Source organism: Synchiropus splendidus, chromosome 13, assembly GCF_027744825.2.
Source record: "Synchiropus splendidus isolate RoL2022-P1 chromosome 13, RoL_Sspl_1.0, whole genome shotgun sequence".
In the NCBI taxonomy this organism is placed as follows: Eukaryota; Metazoa; Chordata; class Actinopteri; order Syngnathiformes; family Callionymidae; genus Synchiropus; species Synchiropus splendidus.
Window position 1 is genome coordinate 17,123,344 of NC_071346.1, and position 16,179 is coordinate 17,139,522.

The 16,179-nt window shown below is 43.1% G+C and overlaps 10 non-coding genes across 10 annotated transcripts; 6 read left to right on the top strand and 4 right to left on the bottom strand.

The window, feature by feature from the left end:
- The first annotated feature begins 2,711 nt into the window (after positions 1-2,711).
- Positions 2,712-2,782, top strand: trnag-gcc (transfer RNA glycine (anticodon GCC)). The gene has a single exon. It is a non-coding gene; the product is annotated as a tRNA-Gly (tRNA).
- Positions 2,783-3,217: 435 nt separating this feature from the next.
- Positions 3,218-3,289, bottom strand: trnad-guc (transfer RNA aspartic acid (anticodon GUC)). The gene has a single exon. It is a non-coding gene; the product is annotated as a tRNA-Asp (tRNA).
- Positions 3,290-4,811: 1,522 nt separating this feature from the next.
- trnag-gcc (transfer RNA glycine (anticodon GCC)) lies at positions 4,812-4,882 on the top strand. Its single transcript has one exon. It is a non-coding gene; the product is annotated as a tRNA-Gly (tRNA).
- Positions 4,883-5,317: 435 nt separating this feature from the next.
- On the bottom strand, positions 5,318-5,389 carry trnad-guc (transfer RNA aspartic acid (anticodon GUC)). Its single transcript has one exon. It is a non-coding gene; the product is annotated as a tRNA-Asp (tRNA).
- A 1,529-nt stretch (positions 5,390-6,918) lies between these two features.
- trnag-gcc (transfer RNA glycine (anticodon GCC)) lies at positions 6,919-6,989 on the top strand. Its single transcript has one exon. It is a non-coding gene; the product is annotated as a tRNA-Gly (tRNA).
- A 435-nt stretch (positions 6,990-7,424) lies between these two features.
- Positions 7,425-7,496, bottom strand: trnad-guc (transfer RNA aspartic acid (anticodon GUC)). Its single transcript has one exon. It is a non-coding gene; the product is annotated as a tRNA-Asp (tRNA).
- A 1,522-nt stretch (positions 7,497-9,018) lies between these two features.
- Positions 9,019-9,089, top strand: trnag-gcc (transfer RNA glycine (anticodon GCC)). The gene has a single exon. It is a non-coding gene; the product is annotated as a tRNA-Gly (tRNA).
- Positions 9,090-9,524: 435 nt separating this feature from the next.
- On the bottom strand, positions 9,525-9,596 carry trnad-guc (transfer RNA aspartic acid (anticodon GUC)). The gene has a single exon. It is a non-coding gene; the product is annotated as a tRNA-Asp (tRNA).
- Positions 9,597-12,385: 2,789 nt separating this feature from the next.
- On the top strand, positions 12,386-12,456 carry trnag-gcc (transfer RNA glycine (anticodon GCC)). The gene has a single exon. It is a non-coding gene; the product is annotated as a tRNA-Gly (tRNA).
- A 3,305-nt stretch (positions 12,457-15,761) lies between these two features.
- Positions 15,762-15,832, top strand: trnag-gcc (transfer RNA glycine (anticodon GCC)). The gene has a single exon. It is a non-coding gene; the product is annotated as a tRNA-Gly (tRNA).
- The last annotated feature ends 347 nt before the right edge of the window (positions 15,833-16,179 follow it).

Below are 16,179 nucleotides of genomic sequence, written 5' to 3' on the forward strand. Positions count from 1 at the left end.
TGAAGCAACAGACTTGTTCAAAATCAATCATTTGGTCAATACCTCTGTACAATTCAGTTGTGTGGCCATTCTTGACATCATCTTCTCAGCTCTCAGTATTCTGTTGGAAAGGCCCCAGAAGAAACAACCCCAAAAGGGAGCACTTATGGGAAGTAGTTATCATGAGTGACTCCACTTGAGGATATTCCAACAGGACAGTGATAGTGCATGGATCTCCACTACAATACTAAATTCAGGGAAATTGTTGACTGTGGAGAATAGTGAATGGAAGTGGACACTGGTTGCCAAAGTTACCCCAACAGGAAGCACTTACTGAGTACAGAAAAACAAGCCAATGCTTCAGTTCGAGTAACCAAAGTAACTCTATCATCTGGTCAACTCGTTTCTTTGTTTCTCCTTGCTGGACACTTCTAGACTTGTACATCACCACCAAAATAGATCACAGGACCACAACACTCACCAGTGGGAATCTTCCAGCAGAAGACCATTCAGTGGACTGTAGTTTGAAGAACACAGTTGGGCAAATCCTGAGGTTTCTCCTATTCCTGAGGTGCTTCAGTGACTCAACCATGTCACTCTGGAAGTGCAGTGGTCCAATATTGAGGGCTTCTTTTTAGACCATTTGTTCAGCCAAGGAACAGTAACTCCACCTTTTATTCATGAAGTTTCCATAGCTGGGATTCAGGAGTATCCTTGTTTTGAAGTCAAGGTATCTCGAGAACAATAGACACTCTGGCCATTCGCTGATGCTCCCAGACATTGATGAGTCGTTCATTAGAATGCATAGACTGATGACTGTGATTTACAACCACGGAACATGCCATGGACCCTTCTGACTCATGGTGGCAGTTGTCCCCAACATTACCCCAACAGGAAGCACTTACTGCATCAAGGAAGCAAGTCTGTGCTGCTGTCTGGGTTGTGTTGGTGACAGATTTTGTCAAAAGAGCATCTCTTCAGCTTTCAGTCTTCAGTTGAAGAAGCCCCAGAAGAAACAACCCCAAATGGGAGCACTTATGGAAATAACCGATCATGAGTGACTCCATTTGAGGACGTCTCAAGGAGACATTTGTCAAAAAATCTTTACTTCCAGGTTGTAGTTTTGCCTGGTATAATCACCCCAACAAGTAGCACTTACTGCATTGGATAATCTAGTGAATGCTAAAGTTAGGGTAATGACAGAGGCCTGGCTTGAAAGTAACAGTGTGTAGTCACAGCGAATGGTTTTGGCAATTGAGTAACTTCTTGAAAGTTGAAAGGAAGAGCTCAGATTGGGTCAAGAGAAGGCTGAAATAATCTAGTCACCTTGAATATGACAAATGTGACTTTATTCTTGACATCATCTGCTCAGCTCTCAGTATTCTGTTGGAAAGGCCCCAGAAGAAACAACCCCAAAAGGGAGCACTTATGTGAAGTAGTTATCATGAGTGACTCCACTTGAGGATATTCCAACAGGACAGTGATAGTGCATGGATCTACACTACAATACAATACTAAATTCAGGGAAATTGTTGACTGTGGAGAATAGTGAATGGAAGTGGACACTGGTTGCCAAAGTTACCCCAACAGGAAGCACTTACTGAGTACAGAAAAACAAGCCAATGCTTCAGTTCGAGTAACCAAAGTAACTCTATCATCTGGTCGACTCGTTTCTTTGTTTCTCCTTGCTGGACACTTCTAGACTTGTACATCACCACCAAAATAGATCACAGGACCACAACACTCACCAGTGGGAATCTTCCAGCAGAAGACCATTCAGTGGACTGTAGTTTGAAGAACACAGTTGGGCACATCCTGAGGTTTCTCCTATTCCTGAGGTGCTTCAGTGACTCAACCATGTCACTCTGGAAGTGCAGTGGTCCAATATTGAGGGCTTCTTTTTAGACCAGTTGTTCAGCAACAGTAACTCCACCTTTTATTCATGAAGTTTCAATAGCTGGGATTCAGGAGTATCCTTGTTTTGAAGTCAAGGTATCTCGAGAACAATAGACACTCTGGCCATTCGCTGATGCTCCCAGACATTGATGAGTCGTTCATTAGAATGCACAGACTGATGATTGCGATTTACATTCACACTTATGAGTTGCAAAGGACTACATCCAAATCGGTTTACAAAGGAATTTAACAGATATACATATATTTTTGTTGCATTCATGAAACATGAAGTTTGTAATTTGCAATGACTAAATTTGGATTTGTTTTCCCCCAAATTGATCGACTTGCCCCTCACCAAAAGTTAGCATCTGGACAAGAAAAAAATCCAGTGGAATGGCTTGGATGCTTTCTTTTCTTGGGAAAGTGGGACATCCCGCATCCATTCCCGGCTAATTCATTCTCTGAGTTTTTTGTTGTTTGCAATAGGGAGCACGTACTACACAAAGGAACGCAACTCTGAGTTGTGTTGCTGACACTTTGTGTTCGACTTGTTGTCAACATGTGAGGCTCTTGAACATTGGAAGTGGCATATTTTCCAAAAGTAATGGTTGTGACAGAGGCTTGATTTGAAGGAAACAAAATCTTTCCCGTCAATTGGAGCAAAGTGGGAAATGCCCAAAAAGTTTGGCACAACTTTGTTGTGACAGAGGTATGTGAATCGCAGCCGATCCAACTATCGTGTTTAGGGAATGTTTTCCGGTTTGAAAATTTCATCTCACCAAGGAGATGCAAGTGCGTTTAAAAAAAAAAAAAGAAACCGAATCATTCCATCAGAAGCATTGGTGGTTCAGTGGGAGAATTCTCGCCTGCCACGCGGGGGACCCGGGTTCGATTCCCGGCCAATGCATTTGTCAAATAGTTTGTTGTTTGCAACACAGAGGACGTATTGCACAACGCAACTCTGGGTTGTGTTGCTGACACTTGGAGTTCACATGTGAGGCTTTTGACCATTGCAAGTTTCAGAATATTACGAGGTGGCAAAAAGCATGAAAGCCAACGCTCACATTGAGAGCCTGCCTGCCTTGCAGAATCACCCAAGCAAATATCCATCACTGCAATAGAAGTGGTCTATATTCCAAATGTTAGGGTTGTGACAGAGACGAGACTTGAAGGAAACCAAAATTTTCTCATGAATTGGAGTAAAGTGGAAAATGCCGCAATTGTCTATCACAAGCTTCTTTCGACTCCATTGCACTGCCAGACGAGTGAACCATCTTTGGGTGGTGTCCGGTGGAATGTCAGCCGCGTCCTTTACCGACATATGTGAAGAAAAGAAGAGATACTCCCCGTCGGGGAATCGAACCCCGGTCTTCCGCGTGACAGGCGGAGATACTGTCCACTATACTAACGAGGACTTGAAAGAGTTGTTTTCTACAGAGGTATGTGAATCTCAGCTGGTCCAAGTATCGCTTCAAGGGAAGGTTTTCCAGTGTGAAGCAACAGACTTGTTCAAAATCAATCATTTGGTCAATACCTCTGTACAATTCAGTTGTGTGGCCATTCTTGACATCATCTTCTCAGCTCTCAGTATTCTGTTGGAAAGGCCCCAGAAGAAACAACCCCAAAAGGGAGCACTTATGGGAAGTAGTTATCATGAGTGACTCCACTTGAGGATATTCCAACAGGACAGTGATAGTGCATGGATCTCCACTACAATACTAAATTCAGGGAAATTGTTGACTGTGGAGAATAGTGAATGGAAGTGGACACTGGTTGCCAAAGTTACCCCAACAGGAAGCACTTACTGAGTACAGAAAAACAAGTCAATGCTTCAGTTCGAGTAACCAAAGTAACTCTATCATCTGGTCAACTCGTTTCTTTGTTTCTCCTTGCTGGACACTTCTAGACTTGTACATCACCACCAAAATAGATCACAGGACCACAACACTCACCAGTGGGAATCTTCCAGCAGAAGACCATTCAGTGGACTGTAGTTTGAAGAACACAGTTGGGCACATCCTGAGGTTTCTCCTATTCCTGAGGTGCTTCAGTGACTCAACCATGTCACTCTGGAAGTGCAGTGGTCCAATATTGAGGGCTTCTTTTTAGACCAGTTGTTCAGCAACAGTAACTCCACCTTTTATTCATGAAGTTTCAATAGCTGGGATTCAGGAGTATCCTTGTTTTGAAGTCAAGGTATCTCGAGAACAATAGACACTCTGGCCATTCGCTGATGCTCCCAGACATTGATGAGTCGTTCATTAGAATGCACAGACTGATGATTGTGATTTACATTCACACTTATGAGTTGCAAAGGACTACATCCAAATCGGTTTACAAAGGAATTTAACAGATATACATATATTTTTGTTGCATTCATGAAACATGAAGTTTGTAATTTGCAATGACTAAATTTGGATTTGTTTTCCCCCAAATTGATCGACTTGCCCCTCACCAAAAGTTAGCATCTGGACAAGAAAAAAATCCAGTGGAATGGCTTGGATGCTTTCTTTTCTTGGGAAAGTGGGACATCCCGCATCCATTCCCGGCTAATTCATTTTCTGAGTTTTTTGTTGTTTGCAATAGGGAGCACATACTACACAAAGGAACGCAACTCTGAGTTGTGTTGCTGATACTTTGTGTTCGACTTGTTGTCAACATGTGAGGCTCTTGAACATTGGAAGTGGCATATTTTCCAAAAGTAATGGTTGTGACAGAGGCTTGATTTGAAGGAAACAAAATCTTTCCCGTCAATTGGAGCAAAGTGGGAAATGCCCAAAAAGTTTGGCACAACTTTGTTGTGACAGAGGTATGTGAATCGCAGCCGATCCAACTATCGAGTTTAGGGAATGTTTTCCGGTGTGAAAATTTCATCTCACCAAGGAGATGCAAGTGCGTTTAAAAAAAAAAAAAGAAAACGAATCATTCCATCAGAAGCATTGGTGGTTCAGTGGGAGAATTCTCGCCTGCCACGCGGGGGACCCGGGTTCGATTCCCGGCCAATGCATTTGTCAAATAGTTTGTTGTTTGCAACACAGAGGACGTATTGCACAACGCAACTCTGGGTTGTGTTGCTGACACTTGGAGTTCACATGTGAGGCTTTTGACCATTGCAAGTTTCAGAATATTACGAGGTGGCAAAAAGCATGAAAGCCAACGCTCACATTGAGAGCCTGCCTGCCTTGCAGAATCACCCAAGCAAATATCCATCACTGCAATAGAAGTGGTCTATATTCCAAATGTTAGGGTTGTGACAGAGACGAGACTTGAAGGAAACCAAAATTTTCTCATGAATTGGAGTAAAGTGGAAAATGCCGCAATTGTCTATCACAAGCTTCTTTCGACTCCATTGCACTGCCAGACGAGTGAACCATCTTTGGGTGGTGTCCGGTGGAATGTCAGCCGCGTCCTTTACCGACATATGTGAAGAAAAGAAGAGATACTCCCCGTCGGGGAATCGAACCCCGGTCTTCCGCGTGACAGGCGGAGATACTGTCCACTATACTAACGAGGACTTGAAAGAGTTGTTTTCTACAGAGGTATGTGAATCTCAGCTGGTCCAAGTATCGCTTCAAGGGAAGGTTTTCCAGTGTGAAGCAACAGACTTGTTCAAAATCAATCATTTGGTCAATACCTCTGTACAATTCAGTTGTGTGGCCATTCTTGACATCATCTTCTCAGCTCTGAGTATTCTGTTGGAAAGGCCCCAGAAGAAACAACCCCAAAAGGGAGCACTTATGGGAAGTAGTTTTCATGAGTGACTCCACTTGAGGATATTCCAACAGGACAGTGATAGTGCATGGATCTCCACTACAATACTAAATTCAGGGAAATTGTTGACTGTGGAGAATAGTGAATGGAAGTGGACACTGGTTGCCAAAGTTACCCCAACAGGAAGCACTTACTGAGTACAGAAAAACAAGCCAATGCTTCAGTTCGAGTAACCAAAGTAACTCTATCATCTGGTCGACTCGTTTCTTTGTTTCTCCTTGCTGGACACTTCTAGACTTGTACATCACCACCAAAATAGATCACAGGACCACAACACTCACCAGTGGGAATCTTCCAGCAGAAGACCATTCAGTGGACTGTAGTTTGAAGAACACAGTTGGGCACATCCTGAGGTTTCTCCTATTCCTGAGGTGCTTCAGTGACTCAACCATGTCACTCTGGAAGTGCAGTGGTCCAATATTGAGGGCTTCTTTTTAGACCAGTTGTTCAGCAACAGTAACTCCACCTTTTATTCATGAAGTTTCAATAGCTGGGATTCAGGAGTATCCTTGTTTTGAAGTCAAGGTATCTCGAGAACAATAGACACTCTGGCCATTCGCTGATGCTCCCAGACATTGATGAGTCGTTCATTAGAATGCACAGACTGATGATTGCGATTTACATTCACACTTATGAGTTGCAAAGGACTACATCCAAATCGGTTTACAAAGGAATTTAACAGATATACATATATTTTTGTTGCATTCATGAAACATGAAGTTTGTAATTTGCAATGACTAAATTTGGATTTGTTTTCCCCCAAATTGATCGACTTGCCCCTCACCAAAAGTTAGCATCTGGACAAGAAAAAAATCCAGTGGAATGGCTTGGATGCTTTCTTTTCTTGGGAAAGTGGGACATCCCGCATCCATTCCCGGCTAATTCATTCTCTGAGTTTTTTGTTGTTTGCAATAGGGAGCACGTACTACACAAAGGAACGCAACTCTGAGTTGTGTTGCTGACACTTTGTGTTCGACTTGTTGTCAACATGTGAGGCTCTTGAACATTGGAAGTGGCATATTTTCCAAAAGTAATGGTTGTGACAGAGGCTTGATTTGAAGGAAACAAAATCTTTCCCGTCAATTGGAGCAAAGTGGGAAATGCCCAAAAAGTTTGGCACAACTTTGTTGTGACAGAGGTATGTGAATCGCAGCCGATCCAACTATCGTGTTTAGGGAATGTTTTCCGGTTTGAAAATTTCATCTCACCAAGGAGATGCAAGTGCGTTTAAAAAAAAAAAAAAGAAAAAGAAAACGAATCATTCCATCAGAAGCATTGGTGGTTCAGTGGGAGAATTCTCGCCTGCCACGCGGGGGACCCGGGTTCGATTCCCGGCCAATGCATTTGTCAAATAGTTTGTTGTTTGCAACACAGAGGACGTATTGCACAACGCAACTCTGGGTTGTGTTGCTGACACTTGGAGTTCACATGTGAGGCTTTTGACCATTGCAAGTTTCAGAATATTACGAGGTGGCAAAAAGCATGAAAGCCAACGCTCACATTGAGAGCCTGCCTGCCTTGCAGAATCACCCAAGCAAATATCCATCACTGCAATAGAAGTGGTCTATATTCCAAATGTTAGGGTTGTGACAGAGACGAGACTTGAAGGAAACCAAAATTTTCTCATGAATTGGAGTAAAGTGGAAAATGCCGCAATTGTCTATCACAAGCTTCTTTCGACTCCATTGCACTGCCAGACGAGTGAACCATCTTTGGGTGGTGTCCGGTGGAATGTCAGCCGCGTCCTTTACCGACATATGTGAAGAAAAGAAGAGATACTCCCCGTCGGGGAATCGAACCCCGGTCTTCCGCGTGACAGGCGGAGATACTGTCCACTATACTAACGAGGACTTGAAAGAGTTGTTTTCTACAGAGGTATGTGAATCTCAGCTGGTCCAAGTATCGCTTCAAGGGAAGGTTTTCCAGTGTGAAGCAACAGACTTGTTCAAAATCAATCATTTGGTCAATACCTCTGTACAATTCAGTTGTGTGGCCATTCTTGACATCATCTTCTCAGCTCTCAGTATTCTGTTGGAAAGGCCCCAGAAGAAACAACCCCAAAAGGGAGCACTTATGGGAAGTAGTTTTCATGAGTGACTCCACTTGAGGATATTCCAACAGGACAGTGATAGTGCATGGATCTCCACTACAATACTAAATTCAGGGAAATTGTTGACTGTGGAGAATAGTGAATGGAAGTGGACACTGGTTGCCAAAGTTACCCCAACAGGAAGCACTTACTGAGTACAGAAAAACAAGCCAATGCTTCAGTTCGAGTAACCAAAGTAACTCTATCATCTGGTCGACTCGTTTCTTTGTTTCTCCTTGCTGGACACTTCTAGACTTGTACATCACCACCAAAATAGATCACAGGACCACAACACTCACCAGTGGGAATCTTCCAGCAGAAGACCATTCAGTGGACTGTAGTTTGAAGAACACAGTTGGGCACATCCTGAGGTTTCTCCTATTCCTGAGGTGCTTCAGTGACTCAACCATGTCACTCTGGAAGTGCAGTGGTCCAATATTGAGGGCTTCTTTTTAGACCAGTTGTTCAGCAACAGTAACTCCACCTTTTATTCATGAAGTTTCAATAGCTGGGATTCAGGAGTATCCTTGTTTTGAAGTCAAGGTATCTCGAGAACAATAGACACTCTGGCCATTCGCTGATGCTCCCAGACATTGATGAGTCGTTCATTAGAATGCACAGACTGATGATTGCGATTTACATTCACACTTATGAGTTGCAAAGGACTACATCCAAATCGGTTTACAAAGGAATTTAACAGATATACATATATTTTTGTTGCATTCATGAAACATGAAGTTTGTAATTTGCAATGACTAAATTTGGATTTGTTTTCCCCCAAATTGATCGACTTGCCCCTCACCAAAAGTTAGCATCTGGACAAGAAAAAAATCCAGTGGAATGGCTTGGATGCTTTCTTTTCTTGGGAAAGTGGGACATCCCGCATCCATTCCCGGCTAATTCATTCTCTGAGTTTTTTGTTGTTTGCAATAGGGAGCACGTACTACACAAAGGAACGCAACTCTGAGTTGTGTTGCTGACACTTTGTGTTCGACTTGTTGTCAACATGTGAGGCTCTTGAACATTGGAAGTGGCATATTTTCCAAAAGTAATGGTTGTGACAGAGGCTTGATTTGAAGGAAACAAAATCTTTCCCGTCAATTGGAGCAAAGTGGGAAATGCCCAAAAAGTTTGGCACAACTTTGTTGTGACAGAGGTATGTGAATCGCAGCCGATCCAACTATCGTGTTTAGGGAATGTTTTCCGGTTTGAAAATTTCATCTCACCAAGGAGATGCAAGTGCGTTTAAAAAAAAAAAAAGAAAACGAATCATTCCATCAGAAGCATTGGTGGTTCAGTGGGAGAATTCTCGCCTGCCACGCGGGGGACCCGGGTTCGATTCCCGGCCAATGCATTTGTCAAATAGTTTGTTGTTTGCAACACAGAGGACGTATTGCACAACGCAACTCTGGGTTGTGTTGCTGACACTTGGAGTTCACATGTGAGGCTTTTGACCATTGCAAGTTTCAGAATATTACGAGGTGGCAAAAAGCATGAAAGCCAACGCTCACATTGAGAGCCTGCCTGCCTTGCAGAATCACCCAAGCAAATATCCATCACTGCAATAGAAGTGGTCTATATTCCAAATGTTAGGGTTGTGACAGAGACGAGACTTGAAGGAAACCAAAATTTTCTCATGAATTGGAGTAAAGTGGAAAATGCCGCAATTGTCTATCACAAGCTTCTTTCGACTCCATTGCACTGCCAGACGAGTGAACCATCTTTGGGTGGTGTCCGGTGGAATGTCAGCCGCGTCCTTTACCGACATATGTGAAGAAAAGAAGAGATACTCCCCGTCGGGGAATCGAACCCCGGTCTTCCGCGTGACAGGCGGAGATACTGTCCACTATACTAACGAGGACTTGAAAGAGTTGTTTTCTACAGAGGTATGTGAATCTCAGCTGGTCCAAGTATCGCTTCAAGGGAAGGTTTTCCAGTGTGAAGCAACAGACTTGTTCAAAATCAATCATTTGGTCAATACCTCTGTACAATTCAGTTGTGTGGCCATTCTTGACATCATCTTCTCAGCTCTCAGTATTCTGTTGGAAAGGCCCCAGAAGAAACAACCCCAAAAGGGAGCACTTATGGGAAGTAGTTTTCATGAGTGACTCCACTTGAGGATATTCCAACAGGACAGTGATAGTGCATGGATCTCCACTACAATACTAAATTCAGGGAAATTGTTGACTGTGGAGAATAGTGAATGGAAGTGGACACTGGTTGCCAAAGTTACCCCAACAGGAAGCACTTACTGAGTACAGAAAAACAAGTCAATGCTTCAGTTCGAGTAACCAAAGTAACTCTATCATCTGGTCGACTCGTTTCTTTGTTTCTCCTTGCTGGACACTTCTAGACTTGTACATCACCACCAAAATAGATCACAGGACCACAACACTCACCAGTGGGAATCTTCCAGCAGAAGACCATTCAGTGGACTGTAGTTTGAAGAACACAGTTGGGCAAATCCTGAGGTTTCTCCTATTCCTGAGGTGCTTCAGTGACTCAACCATGTCACTCTGGAAGTGCAGTGGTCCAATATTGAGGGCTTCTTTTTAGACCATTTGTTCAGCCAAGGAACAGTAACTCCACCTTTTATTCATGAAGTTTCCATAGCTGGGATTCAGGAGTATCCTTGTTTTGAAGTCAAGGTATCTCGAGAACAATAGACACTCTGGCCATTCGCTGATGCTCCCAGACATTGATGAGTCGTTCATTAGAATGCATAGACTGATGACTGTGATTTACAACCACGGAACATGCCATGGACCCTTCTGACTCATGGTGGCAGTTGTCCCCAACATTACCCCAACAGGAAGCACTTACTGCATCAAGGAAGCAAGTCTGTGCTGCTGTCTGGGTTGTGTTGGTGACAGATTTTGTCAAAAGAGCATCTCTTCAGCTTTCAGTCTTCAGTTGAAGAAGCCCCAGAAGAAACAACCCCAAATGGGAGCACTTATGGAAATAACCGATCATGAGTGACTCCATTTGAGGACGTCTCAAGGAGACATTTGTCAAAAAATCTTTACTTCCAGGTTGTAGTTTTGCCTGGTATAATCACCCCAACAAGTAGCACTTACTGCATTGGATAATCTAGTGAATGCTAAAGTTAGGGTAATGACAGAGGCCTGGCTTGAAAGTAACAGTGTGTAGTCACAGCGAATGGTTTTGGCAATTGAGTAACTTCTTGAAAGTTGAAAGGAAGAGCTCAGATTGGGTCAAGAGAAGGCTGAAATCATCTAGTCACCTTGAATATGACAAATGTGACTTTATTCTTGACATCATCTTCTCAGCTCTCAGTATTCTGTTGGAAAGGCCCCAGAAGAAACAACCCCAAAAGGGAGCACTTATGTGAAGTAGTTATCATGAGTGACTCCACTTGAGGATATTCCAACAGGACAGTGATAGTGCATGGATCTACACTACAATACAATACTAAATTCAGGGAAATTGTTGACTGTGGAGAATAGTGAATGGAAGTGGACACTGGTTGCCAAAGTTACCCCAACAGGAAGCACTTACTGAGTACAGAAAAACAAGCCAATGCTTCAGTTCGAGTAACCAAAGTAACTCAATCATCTGGTCGACTCGTTTCTTTGTTTCTCCTTGCTGGACACTTCTAGACTTGCACATCACCACCAAAATAGATCACAGGACCACAACACTCACCAGTGGGAATCTTCCAGCAGAAGACCATTCAGTGGACTGTAGTTTGAAGAACACAGTTGGGCAAATCCTGAGGTTTCTCCTATTCCTGAGGTGCTTCGGTGACTCCACCATGTCACTCTGGAAGTGCAGTGGTCCAATATTGAGGGCTTCTTTTTAGACCAGTTGTTCAGCAACAGTAACTCCACCTTTTATTCATGAAGTTTCCATAGCTGGGATTCAGGAGTATCCTTGTTTTGAAGTCAAGGTTTCTCTAGAACAATAGACACTCTGGCCATTCGCTGATGCTCCCAAACATTGATGAGTCGTTCATTAGAATGCACAGACTAATGATTCTGATTTACATTCACACTTATGAGTTGCAAAGGACTACATCCAAATCGGTTTACAAAGGAATTTAACAGATATACATATATTTTTGTTGCATTCATGAAACATGAAGTTTGTAATTTGCAATGACTAAATTTGGATTTGTTTTCCCCCAAATTGATCGACTTGCCCCTCACCAAAAGTTAGCATCTGGACAAGAAAAAAATCCAGTGGAATGGCTTGGATGCTTTCTTTTCTTGGGAAAGTGGGACATCCCGCATCCATTCCCGGCTAATGCATTCTCTGAGTTGTTTGTTGTTTGCAATAGGGAGCACGTACTACACAAAGGAACGCAACTCTGAGTTGTGTTGCTGACACTTTGTGTTCGACTTGTTGTCAACATGTGAGGCTCTTGAACATTGGAAGTGGCATATTTTCCAAAAGTAATGGTTGTGACAGAGGCTTGATTTGAAGGAAACAAAATCTTTCCCGTCAATTGGAGCAAAGTGGGAAATGCCCAAAAAGTTTGGCACAACTTTGTTGTGACAGAGGTATGTGAATCGCAGCCGATCCAACTATCGAGTTTAGGGAATGTTTTCCGGTGTGAAAATTTCATCTCACCAAGGAGATGCAAGTGCGTTTAAAAAAAAAAAAAGAAAACGAATCATTCCATCAGAAGCATTGGTGGTTCAGTGGGAGAATTCTCGCCTGCCACGCGGGGGACCCGGGTTCGATTCCCGGCCAATGCATTTGTCAAATAGTTTGTTGTTTGCAACACAGAGGACGTATTGCACAACGCAACTCTGGGTTGTGTTGCTGACACTTGGAGTTCACATGTGAGGCTTTTGACCATTGCAAGTTTCAGAATATTACGAGGTGGCAAAAAGCATGAAAGCCAACGCTCACATTGAGAGCCTGCCTGCCTTACAGAATCACCCAAGCAAATATCCATCACTGCAATAGAAGTGGTCTATATTCCAAATGTTAGGGTTGTGACAGAGACTAGACTTGAAGGAAACCAAAATTTTCTCATGAATTGGAGTAAAGTGGAAAATGCCGCAATTGTCTATCACAAGCTTCTTTCGACTCCATTGCACTGCCAGACGAGTGAACCATCTTTGGGTGGTGTCCGGTGGAATGTCAGCCGCGTCCTTTACCGACATATGTGAAGAAAAGAAGAGATACTCCCCGTAGGGGAATCGAACCCCGGTCTTCCGCGTGACAGGCGGAGATACTGTCCACTATACTAACGAGGACTTGAAAGTGTTGTTTTCTACAGAGGTATGTGAATCTCAGCTGGTCCAAGTATCGCTTTAAGGGAAGGTTTTCCAGTGTGAAGCAACAGACTTGTTAAAAATCAATCATTTGGCCAATGCCTCTGTACAATTCAGTTGTGTGGCCATTCTTGACATCATCTTCTCAGCTCTCAGTATTCTGTTGGAAAGGCCCCAGAAGAAACAACCCCAAAAGGGAGCACTTATGGGAAGTAGTTTTCATGAGTGACTCCACTTGAGGATATTCCAACAGGACAGTGATAGTGCATGGATCTACACTACAATACTAAATTCAGGGAAATTGTTGACTGTGGAGAATAGTGAATGGAAGTGGACACTGGTTGCCAAAGTTACCCCAACAGGAAGCACTTACTGAGTACAGAAAAACAAGTCAATGCTTCAGTTCGAGTAACCAAAGTAACTCTATCATCTGGTCGACTCGTTTCTTTGTTTCTCCTTGCTGGACACTTCTAGACTTGTACATCACCACCAAAAATAGATCACAGGACCACAACACTCACCAGTGGGAATCTTCCAGCAGAAGACCATTCAATGGACTGTAGTTTGAAGAACACAGTTGGGCACATCCTGAGGTTTCTCCTATTCCTGAGGTGCTTCAGTGACTCAACCATGTCACTCTGGAAGTGCAGTGGTCCAATATTGAGGGCTTCTTTTTAGACCATTTGTTCAGCCAAGGAACAGTAACTCCACCTTTTATTCATGAAGTTTCCATAGCTGGGATTCAGGAGTATCCTTGTTTTGAAGTCAAGGTATCTCGAGAACAATAGACACTCTGGCCATTCGCTGATGCTCCCAGACATTGATGAGTCGTTCATTAGAATGCATAGACTGATGACTGTGATTTACAACCACGGAACATGCCATGGACCCTTCTGACTCATGGTGGCAGTTGTACCCAACATTACCCCAACAGGAAGCACTTACTGCATCAAGGAAGCAAGTCTGTGCTGCTGTCTGGGTTGTGTTGGTGACAGATTTTGTCAAAAGAGCATCTCTTCAGCTTTCAGTCTTCAGTTGAAGAAGCCCCAGAAGAAACAACCCCAAATGGGAGCACTTATGGAAATAACCGATCATGAGTGACTCCATTTGAGGACGTCTCAAGGAGACATTTGTGAAAAAATCTTTACTTCCAGGTTGTAGTTTTGCCTGGTATAATCACCCCAACAAGTAGCACTTACTGCATTGGATAATCTAGTGAATGCTAAAGTTAGGGTAATGACAGAGGCCTGGCTTGAAAGTAACAGTGTGTAGTCACAGCGAATGGTTTTGGCAATTGAGTAACTTCTTGAAAGTTGAAAGGAAGAGCTCAGATTGGGTCAAGAGAAGGCTGAAATCATCTAGTCACCTTGAATATGACAAATGTGACTTTATTCTTGACATCATCTGCTCAGCTCTCAGTATTCTGTTGGAAAGGCCCCAGAAGAAACAACCCCAAAAGGGAGCACTTATGTGAAGTAGTTATCATGAGTGACTCCACTTGAGGATATTCCAACAGGACAGTGATAGTGCATGGATCTACACTACAATACAATACTAAATTCAGGGAAATTGTTGACTGTGGAGAATAGTGAATGGAAGTGGACACTGGTTGCCAAAGTTACCCCAACAGGAAGCACTTACTGAGTACAGAAAAACAAGCCAATGATTCAGTTCGAGTAACCAAAGTAACTCTATCATCTGGTCGACTCGTTTCTTTGTTTCTCCTTGCTGGACACTTCTAGACTTGTACATCACCACCAAAATAGATCACGGGACCACAACACTCACCAGTGGGAATCTTCCAGCAGAAGACCATTCAGTGGACTGTAGTTTGAAGAACACAGTTGGGCACATCCTGAGGTTTCTCCTATTCCTGAGGTGCTTCAGTGACTCAACCATGTCACTCTGGAAGTGCAGTGGTCCAATATTGAGGGCTTCTTTTTAGACCAGTTGTTCAGCAACAGTAACTCCACCTTTTATTCATGAAGTTTCAATAGCTGGGATTCAGGAGTATCCTTGTTTTGAAGTCAAGGTATCTCGAGAACAATAGACACTCTGGCCATTCGCTGATGCTCCCAGACATTGATGAGTCGTTCATTAGAATGCACAGACTGATGATTGCGATTTACATTCACACTTATGAGTTGCAAAGGACTACATCCAAATCGGTTTACAAAGGAATTTAACAGATATACATATATTTTTGTTGCATTCATGAAACATGAAGTTTGTAATTTGCAATGACTAAATTTGGATTTGTTTTCCCCCAAATTGATCGACTTGCCCCTCACCAAAAGTTAGCATCTGGACAAGAAAAAAATCCAGTGGAATGGCTTGGATGCTTTCTTTTCTTGGGAAAGTGGGACATCCCGCATCCATTCCCGGCTAATTCATTCTCTGAGTTTTTTGTTGTTTGCAATAGGGAGCACGTACTACACAAAGGAACGCAACTCTGAGTTGTGTTGCTGACACTTTGTGTTCGACTTGTTGTCAACATGTGAGGCTCTTGAACATTGGAAGTGGCATATTTTCCAAAAGTAATGGTTGTGACAGAGGCTTGATTTGAAGGAAACAAAATCTTTCCCGTCAATTGGAGCAAAGTGGGAAATGCCCAAAAAGTTTGGCACAACTTTGTTGTGACAGAGGTATGTGAATCGCAGCCGATCCAACTATCGTGTTTAGGGAATGTTTTCCGGTTTGAAAATTTCATCTCACCAAGAAGATGCAAGTGCGTTTAAAAAAAAAAAAAAAGAAAAAGAAAAAGAATCATTCCATCAGAAGCATTGGTGGTTCAGTGGGAGAATTCTCGCCTGCCACGCGGGGCACCCGGGTTCGATTCCCGGCCAATGCATTTGTCAAATAGTTTGTTGTTTGCAACACAGAGCACGTACTGCACAACGCAACTCTGGGTTGTGTTGCTGACACTTGGAGTTCACATGTGAGGCTTTTGACCATTGCAAGTTTCAGAATATTACGAGGTGGCAAAAAGCATGAAAGCCAACGCTCACATTGAGAGCCTGCCTGCCTTGCAGAATCACCCAAGCAAATATCCATCACTGCAATAGAAGTGGTCTATATTCCAAATGTTAGGGTTGTGGCAGAGACTAGACTTGAAGGAAACCAAAATTTTCTCATGAATTGGAGTAAAGTGGAAAATGCCGCAATTGTCTATCACAAGCTTCTTTCGACTCCATTGCA